This window comes from Belonocnema kinseyi, chromosome 9 (assembly GCF_010883055.1).
Source record: "Belonocnema kinseyi isolate 2016_QV_RU_SX_M_011 chromosome 9, B_treatae_v1, whole genome shotgun sequence".
Classification (NCBI taxonomy): Eukaryota; Metazoa; Arthropoda; class Insecta; order Hymenoptera; family Cynipidae; genus Belonocnema; species Belonocnema kinseyi.
Window position 1 is genome coordinate 27,689,802 of NC_046665.1, and position 8,493 is coordinate 27,698,294.

Here is an 8,493-nt window from a genome sequence, read left to right on the forward strand (position 1 = left end):
CGCACTTTTCTGAAGGATTAAAAAAACTTGAAAAGCGATTGACCAAGTGTATAGAGCTCCAAGGAGATTATGTTGAAAATAAAAAAAAAATTTATCCAAAAAAAATTGTTTTTATACTTCATTCTAAGGACTTATTGAACTACCCTCGTATTTAGGACTTTCAGAAGATTTGAAGAAATAATTTTCAAAATAATTGATCATGAATGATTTGATCATGAAATCAAATTACTTAATTGAAAATTTCCATTTACAAAATTGATGTTGCGGTAAACTCGTAATATTTATTAATAGGCTTAATTACAGACGGTTAACTTAAACATTATTTTTTTTGAGTGACTCGCAATATTCTTAGAAATTGAAAAAATCAACTGCATGAATAAAAAGCGAACATATATATCTTATTTTTTCATATCTAACTTTGTCTATTAAATCATTAATATCCAGGGGCGAACTGGGCCTATCACCCCTATTAATAACAGTAAAAATGCATAAATATTTTAAATTGTATGCATATTTTAAAAGAAATCTCATATTAAATTAACGCAAACTATCAAAAATTCCTTGGAAAATTTTAAATACTCTTAAATATTACAATTCCTTTAAAATATTTTGACACACCTTAAACTTTTTTTAAAAGATTTTTAAAGTACTTTCGAATTTTTTAAATAACCATTCTAGAACTTTTTTAATTCTCTAAAATTTCTTTAAAAAATAAAAATAAGTTGAAAATTCCTTGACATCTTTTAAAACATCCTTAAATATTTAAAATCTTTTGAAATCCTTTGAAATCTCTTGAAATTTTTTATGATTAAATATTAATTTTTGTATATAAAATTAGACTTGGTGGAAAATGAATTTGTTTTGTGCAAGGTTCATGTATTTTATTAAAAATTCTGTTTTTTTAGTAAACAATTCAGCCTTTTGGATAAAAATGTAAATTTTTGTTTAAAGATTTAGCTATTTTGTTAAAAACAATTTCAACCATTTTTTTTTAATTTATGTATTTTATTCAAAATCTTTTTTTTTAAGAAAACTAATTGTTTTAGTTGAAAGTTGAACTATTTCTATTAAAAGAAAGTCAATTAGTCATTAAGAATAATAATATAATATTTTATAATTTTAGTATTAACATCAATAATATTTATAATAGTAATAATATCCATATTATATACACCTGAAAAACATAACCTCAAAATCGACTCTTGCATTAAATTAGGAATAACGCGAAACATCAAAATCGCCAATTTCTTTAATTTCTTTCTAATCGGGATAGAGATATAAATAGAAGACCACCGAAGTCTTTCGAAACTTTCAGATCGACAACAAAGATATCTTTGTGGTAACTAATTGAGCAGAAACTTAATTGGTAAATCATTTCAGAAATTGCTAACTTTTGACATTTACCGACGCGCAACTTGCGTCTTCAAAGTAACTCTTAGATAATCAGCCAAGAGGGCGCAGTTATCAGCGCTTATTTTTCACATTCTCTTATTCCATTGTCTCGGCAATCTCCGACCTTATCTCTGACAATACTTATGATATTGGAAAGAATGTAGAAGAAATGTACGCACTACATATATGAAAACGAGAATTCGATAATTCTGGTAAAAATATATTTTTTAATTTATATCCCAGTGGGCACAAAATTCGGCGACGTCTTTACGACATATTTACGACAACCATAACCAATCATTAATAATTATATATTTATATACGTATGCATGCACATCTTTAATATTGTTATTTTAAAAATCATTTAATTTCAAAACTTTAATCTAATTTTTAATTTAACTAAAACTACATTAAATTATAAGTAAATTGTATTTAAATTTTTTATCTTATAAGGTTTTATTTTAATTTTAAATTATCTAAATTTTGTTTAAATTTTGAATTTATTTTTAGAAAAGAATGTTTTATATTTCACTATTATTCTAAAAAACAAAAAGAATTTTTTTAACTTATTTACTTAGTAACTTGCAAACTTCTCTTTCAAAAGAAACAGACGAGAAATAAAATTAACGCAACTTTATTTAATTTTTAATTCTTGATTGTTCGCAGCTTTGACTTGTTTAGTTTGTGATTAAAGATCTTAAGGGCGCAGTCCCATGGATACATATTAGCAGAGTAGCAGATTTGCACAGGGAAACTTTTTATACTCTGCTAATATGTAATCTGCATATATCAAAACTGGTCTATCCCATGGTGCATATAAGTGAAGTGCGGAGTAGAAATCATCCAATAAGGACACTTTTTCTTGTATACATTGTTTTTGGTTTTTTCTTAAAATGCTGCGTTATTGGCAGCCTCCTAACTGTCCCAATCTATAAACCGTACAATGTACGATCATGGGGCAGGTAGATAATAAATTGTATTGATTAGCAGATTAGGAGAATTAAGAAAAATCAAGGGGTTCTAAACATTAAAGGAATTGACAGATTTGCACAAATTTACAGAATTGGCGAAATTCAGAATATTCAGAAAATGTACGGATTCCAGGAAATTCTAAATATTCAAGGAAATCGGAAAATTCAGCATATGCTGAATTTAACGTGTTAAAAACGTGTTAAAAACTAAGTCTGCCTATGCAGCGAAATCTGTCAAGAGATGACCAATTGTTAAACAAAATTCATCCTCGAGAGATGGACGGTGCATCAGGAAGTCAGGACGTGGAGCCGCAGGGCCCGCCATCCGACACACAAAGACAAAGTAAGAAAGATTTTATCATACTCACATTAATAAAAATTCTCAACTAAAGAATGAAAAAAGTGAAAATAAAAATATTCTCTCTACTCTCTTTCAATTTTTGTCGAAATGCGGTCATCGTAGTAAAAATTTGAAAATGACGTAATCTATAAATTAATTGAAATTAAGTCAAAATTAAAATAACTATTAAAAAGTGCAAACAAAATTCCTGCAAAAATATTTCACAATTTTTGTAGGATTTTGAAATAGTAAAATTGCATTGAAAGGGAAAAAATCATAAAAGATCGATTTTTAACCCTCTCGACGTACACTGGTATGAATCTGCACCAACAAAATTTTCAAGTTGCTGACATTTTCTGCTATCACTTTTCCGAGGTATATTCCCACTACCACAAATATGCCGTACCTCTCTAGCATTTATTGTCGTTTAGTCCACGTTCATTTGTGGCTTGGTTGCCGAAGCAGCAGGTATTAAACTTCGAGTGAGTGCATATTTGCACAAGTTTTCCTTGTGTGTGTGCAGCATCGTTGCCGACTCCGAAATATAAAAATAGTGAATTTCGTTGTTGGGCACTTGGATTCATATTAAAAGTAAGTAAATTTAATCTTTCTTACAATAATGATAGATTTTAATATATTTATTTAAATAAATTGCAAATTAAACATTTTCTCGCATTCGATAGCCACAATGAATAAATTTGATTTTGCTCAAATTTGTGTACATTTTCGTAATTGATTTCTAATAATAATCAATTTACAATAATTATTCAATAATTTATGTTTCAGAATAAGTGCCCGGGTTTATAATCTCTGTAGTGCGAAAGATGTGTTAGCGTCTCTATCAGATTCGGAAGCGGAGCATTTTTCTGGGGACAGTGACGATGGAAGTTTATTTGAAGTATCTGATAATCAAAGTAAGTTGATAAATGAATAGATAATAAAGGATTTTATATATAGCATATTTTGACTGGCTTTATATAAAATTCAAAGGCATACCGTTTATTTAAAATATACACTGCCGGTTAAAAGTTTTCGTACATCTATTTTTTGTGTCTAAGTTCTCTTAATTTCAATTATGCCAGAGCTAAAAAATTTCTCTTCATGGGGTTGATTGCTTTTCAAGTTCTGTATAAATTGAGCCTAGGATGAAGCCAATTTGTCTATTTTGTAAGTAGTTATTGCAAAAATAGCATAAATTTCAATTTTTATGAAATGTTCAATAACTTTCGAAGTAATCAACATTTTTCGATATTATTGGGCTCATTTTAATGTTTTTTTTTCCACCGTATCACAATAGCTTATAAGCATGGATCTTAAAAAATTACTCATAACATTGTAAAAACTGAAAGTTGTAACAAATAAGTTAGAAAAATTGCTATATTCTTTGTGGTAAGGGAAACATTGTTTTTAAATATATGGAATATATAATCACAAAGGTTTCATGAAAGTCCCTCAAAATATGTATTTATTTAATTTTTATTTTTATTTGCCGATAGATAAAATGTTTTCAAATTCTTCATAAGGTGCCTATACTGCATGCGCAGAATATGTGACGACCATCGTGCATCTGTATCCATTGAATGCGAGCGTTTTGCCGAAAACTAAGTATTTCCTTGTATGTTTTAAGCATTGACATAATTTTCATGATAAATAAATGGTTTTATGGAAGTTTCTTGTTATTTATTATATTTACTCTTACTTAACCACCCTGAAATCATGAAATTCCCTCTTTGGAAATATAGTCACTCCGAGGACATGGGAGAAATACTTAGTGTAATCATATTACTTATATATATATTTTTTAAGATAATGTTTTAGCTAATAAATCGCGCTGGTTTCGTTGAATTTTATTAAAATGTAAGAAAATTTGATTTAAAAAAAAATAATTTTTTCAAAAACATTCTTTGTTTCAAACAATTTTTTAATAAAAAAATGTATTTTTTTGTTAATTTCAATTACAGCATTATATTTTACGGAAAATTGCACACCCAAAGCACATATCTTTCGATATGTTGTGACCATTTCTTAATCTTTAAATCAGCTGCTGAAATCGCGAAATCCCAATTTGCACCCATGTACGATACAGGGTGCAGGAAAGAAGTGTACGTTAGGAGGGTTAAAAATTCATTGTGTTAATTAGCCAATTTTAATTAGCCGGAGAGAGAAACGGCCATTTTTAACGCGCTTGGGGGTTCTGAAGCAGTAACTAGTTTCCGTTTGAGAAGAAATGTTCGAGCATACGAAGAAAGAGAGAGAGAGACAAAGGAACGCTCCGGGTCGGAGTTTGGAAGTTCGAAAGCGAAGGAAAGAAGGAGAGAGGGCGAGAGAGAAAGAAAGAGAACGAGTGAGAAAGAAAGAAAAAGAGAGGACATGCGAGCTGCGCTTAATCTCAAGTGCATACGCACATATCTAGGTATGTGGGAGTGTAGACTATAATTTATGGCTGTAGCTAGTAGGGCTCGTTATGAAAGTAGGTGTAGGCAGTGGTTCATTAGAAACAGGTTCAATTATAATTGAGATCAGCTAATGTTAGTGAGTGTCGACCAGGTAAAAATTCAAATAATAGATCTTAAATTGTCAATATACTTGTCCAAAAAATCTCTTTATAATAGACGGTTCGCCTTTCGACGTAGGGCTTCTACATAGCCTAAACACAGTAAATAAAGGCATCGTAAATCACATTGTACTAAAACAACCCTTTTCCCTTTTTAATGTATTCTTTACCATGTAATAATTCGATGGAGATAGTCTTTGTTAACTTTATGGAGTAAACCATGTCAAGTCAATGAAATAAAAACTGTTTGCTTATGATTTAATTGTCAAATTAGTAAAAGTTCAAATAGCTAAAAAATAAGAAGTTAAAAAGATATGTTGGCTTCCATGTTGGCCTTATAAGAATGTTATATCAACAATAAACATTGGTGGGCCATCACATTATTCTTTCGTAGGCCGCCATGACGAACTGACATTTCATGAAAATGGAGTAATAATTTCGTTTAAAGCAAAACGGTTATATAAACAAGTTGAGTATCAGTCAAATAGTCTATTATCATCTTATCGTGGGTAGATATTAGAAATATTGTATATAATATTTTAAGATTTTGTAAAAACAATTCTTTCAGTTAAAAACTATATCTGATGTGTAAGAAATTAAATATTTATTTTTTAAAGTAATTAATTAAAATAAACTATAATAGCATACAATTATGTCGTAAATTCAACAATAAGTGGTATTATTAATCAAATTCAAATATATGTTGCTAAGACCTTCCCTGTCAGTTATTTTGTTGACAGAAAATTTGTTCTTTGATATATGGAACATTTCTCTAAAAAGTCTTCGCTTTTTGTTCATCTCGATACCTAAAATCTTGATATTATCGAAGTCAAAATGATGTTGCTTCGTATGAGAATGATAAACTAATGCAGAGCTTCTTTCATCATGCTTACAGTCGTTCTTGTGTTCATTTACTCTTGTATCGATGTTTCTTTCAGATTACCTGATATAAACTCCTTGACAGCTTTTGCATTTCGCACAATAGATTGTGTGTGTTGAAAGACACTTTCTCAAGGGATCCTTTCCATTTATGAAGAATTTAAGATCATCGAGATTAGAGCGTAGAACGACCTTAAAACCCAATTTTCTAAAGATGGTTTTTAATCTGTTACTGTATGGTGTAATATAAGGTAAAATAAAAAATTGTGCAGTTTCATTGCCGTTAAATTCAATGTTTACATTGTTATCGATGGTACTATTGTTTCGATTATCAATATTATCTAACCTTTTGTTTATAAATTTTGAAACAAAATTTTGAGGGTAGTCATTCTCCATTAAAGCTCTTTTAACTAGATTTAAGTTTTTATCCCTAAATTCATGTTTAGAAAGCCTAACTGCTCTATCAACCAAACAGTTAACTACACTTATTTTGTATTCAATGGGAGTAAAAGTCTTGAAGTTTAAATATCTCCCCGAACAATCTGGCTTCCTACACCCATCCGTTATCAATTTGCCAATTTCTCTCTACTGGAGAGTCTAAAAAGCTTGTACTCCTACCATTTTCCCTTTCTATAGTAAAATTAAGCCTTTTGTTAAATTTAAAAAAATTTGTTAACAAATCATTGATGTTAATTTTGTGCACACAAGTCAAAACATCAACTACGTATCTAAAGAAAAAATTTACCTCGTATGGAATAGTTTCGAGCACACAGCTTTCAAGATCTTCCATGACTAAATTAGCAACAGATGCAGAAAGAGGAGAACCCATCGTTACCCCAAAAATTTGTTTGTAAAACCTTTTATTGAAAACAAAATATGCACTTTCTAAACATAGAGAAAGGATCTCAAAATCATCTGGAATATCTTTAATCTTATCAATTCTATGTGTAAATTAAAAACTATCTTTTATAAATGTATTGGTATTTCCTTAAAGTTTTTTGAATAGCTAAACTTAAAAACTTGGATAAATTATATAAAGGTGATCCTATAAAGCATGTGATAGGTCTCATATGTGTATTTTGTTTATGTACCTTTGGTGGTCCATAGAATTTCAGGGAAACATCACTGTAACCTTTTAAAAGTTTACTCAATTCTGGGTCCCATATTTTCGTTTTAATCATATCCCCGATAGTGCAATTTAGCTCCCTCTTAATTCTACTAGTTGGATCTTCATTTTATTTTTCATAAGTGGATTTATCCTGAATTAAACTTTCACATTTCCTGATATAATCATCCTTATCGAAAATTACAGTAATGTTCCCCTTATCCGCGTGGGTTACGAAGATGTTATTATTATCCTTTATAAACTTTTTCGATTTTAAAGTCAAATCTACATACTTAAAATCTTTTCCATTTGAAAAATGACTAAACATGTACCTAGTGAAAATATTGTTAACCTTGGATAAGAGAAACTCATTGGCGAAAATGGCTGCTAATTTCATTTTACAATGAATACCATACATAACTTGTCATTTATGCTCGTTTATAATCTGCGATAAATTTTGGTTTTAGTGTTTAGGAAAATAGATTCAAAATGCTGGTTTTTATTGCGGTTTCGTTATGTGAAGATTTTCTATAGAAACATTTTAAACCTGTGACGTCAAATGCGCAATATACACACAGCGAACTATTTGACTGATACTCAACTTGTTTATATAACTGTTTTGCTTTAAAAGAAATTATTAATCCGTTTTCATGAAATGTCACTTCGAAATTCAGAAAATGTTCATACAAACGCTGATGTATTTCTTAGTGATATTTGATCATTTAATCTCTATCAAATTTCTTTGGAGAAAAAAATTTTACACTAAACTAGCCGAATAGCAGTTGTAGTTAATATTTCTGAATTATTTATTATAAAATTGAAAACATTGGAATATAAAATAATACTATACTACATTGAATTATTCTTATTAATATTATTGTTATTATTAGACTAAGTACAATATTAAATAAATAATTCAAAAGTTAATGTTAAAATAGTAATAATATAATAATAAATATGATATTTACAAATTCCATGTCTTACTATAGTACGCTAATTTTTCCCTGTAAGTCGTAGCTCACTTTCTATTCAGACATGAAAACCCACCGTTTCTGCCAAATCCTGGCTACGCCACTGGGTATAGGAGCACGCAGCACAGTGCCGTAGTGAAGCAATCGAGTATAGCGGTGGCTGGCAAGGCTTACTTAATGCATAAAAAGCTTGCAACACAGGAACAACTTGGGCTGGGAGTGCTTGCTATAATGAAGTATAGAAGCAAGCAGCGCAGTTTGTTATAGCACTTGAAATAGTT

General features: G+C 29.5%; 1 protein-coding gene and 1 long non-coding RNA gene across 2 annotated transcripts in view; one reads left to right on the forward strand and one right to left on the reverse strand.

Moving 5' to 3' along the window:
* LOC117179461 (nose resistant to fluoxetine protein 6-like) overlaps positions 1–8,493 on the reverse strand; it is an 824,251-nt gene that overhangs the window by 99,187 nt on the left and 716,571 nt on the right. The window lies entirely within an intron of this gene.
* Positions 3,180–4,371, forward strand: LOC117179467. The gene is made up of 3 exons (XR_004467926.1): positions 3,180–3,294; positions 3,490–3,617; positions 4,200–4,371. It is a non-coding gene; the product is annotated as an uncharacterized LOC117179467 (long non-coding RNA).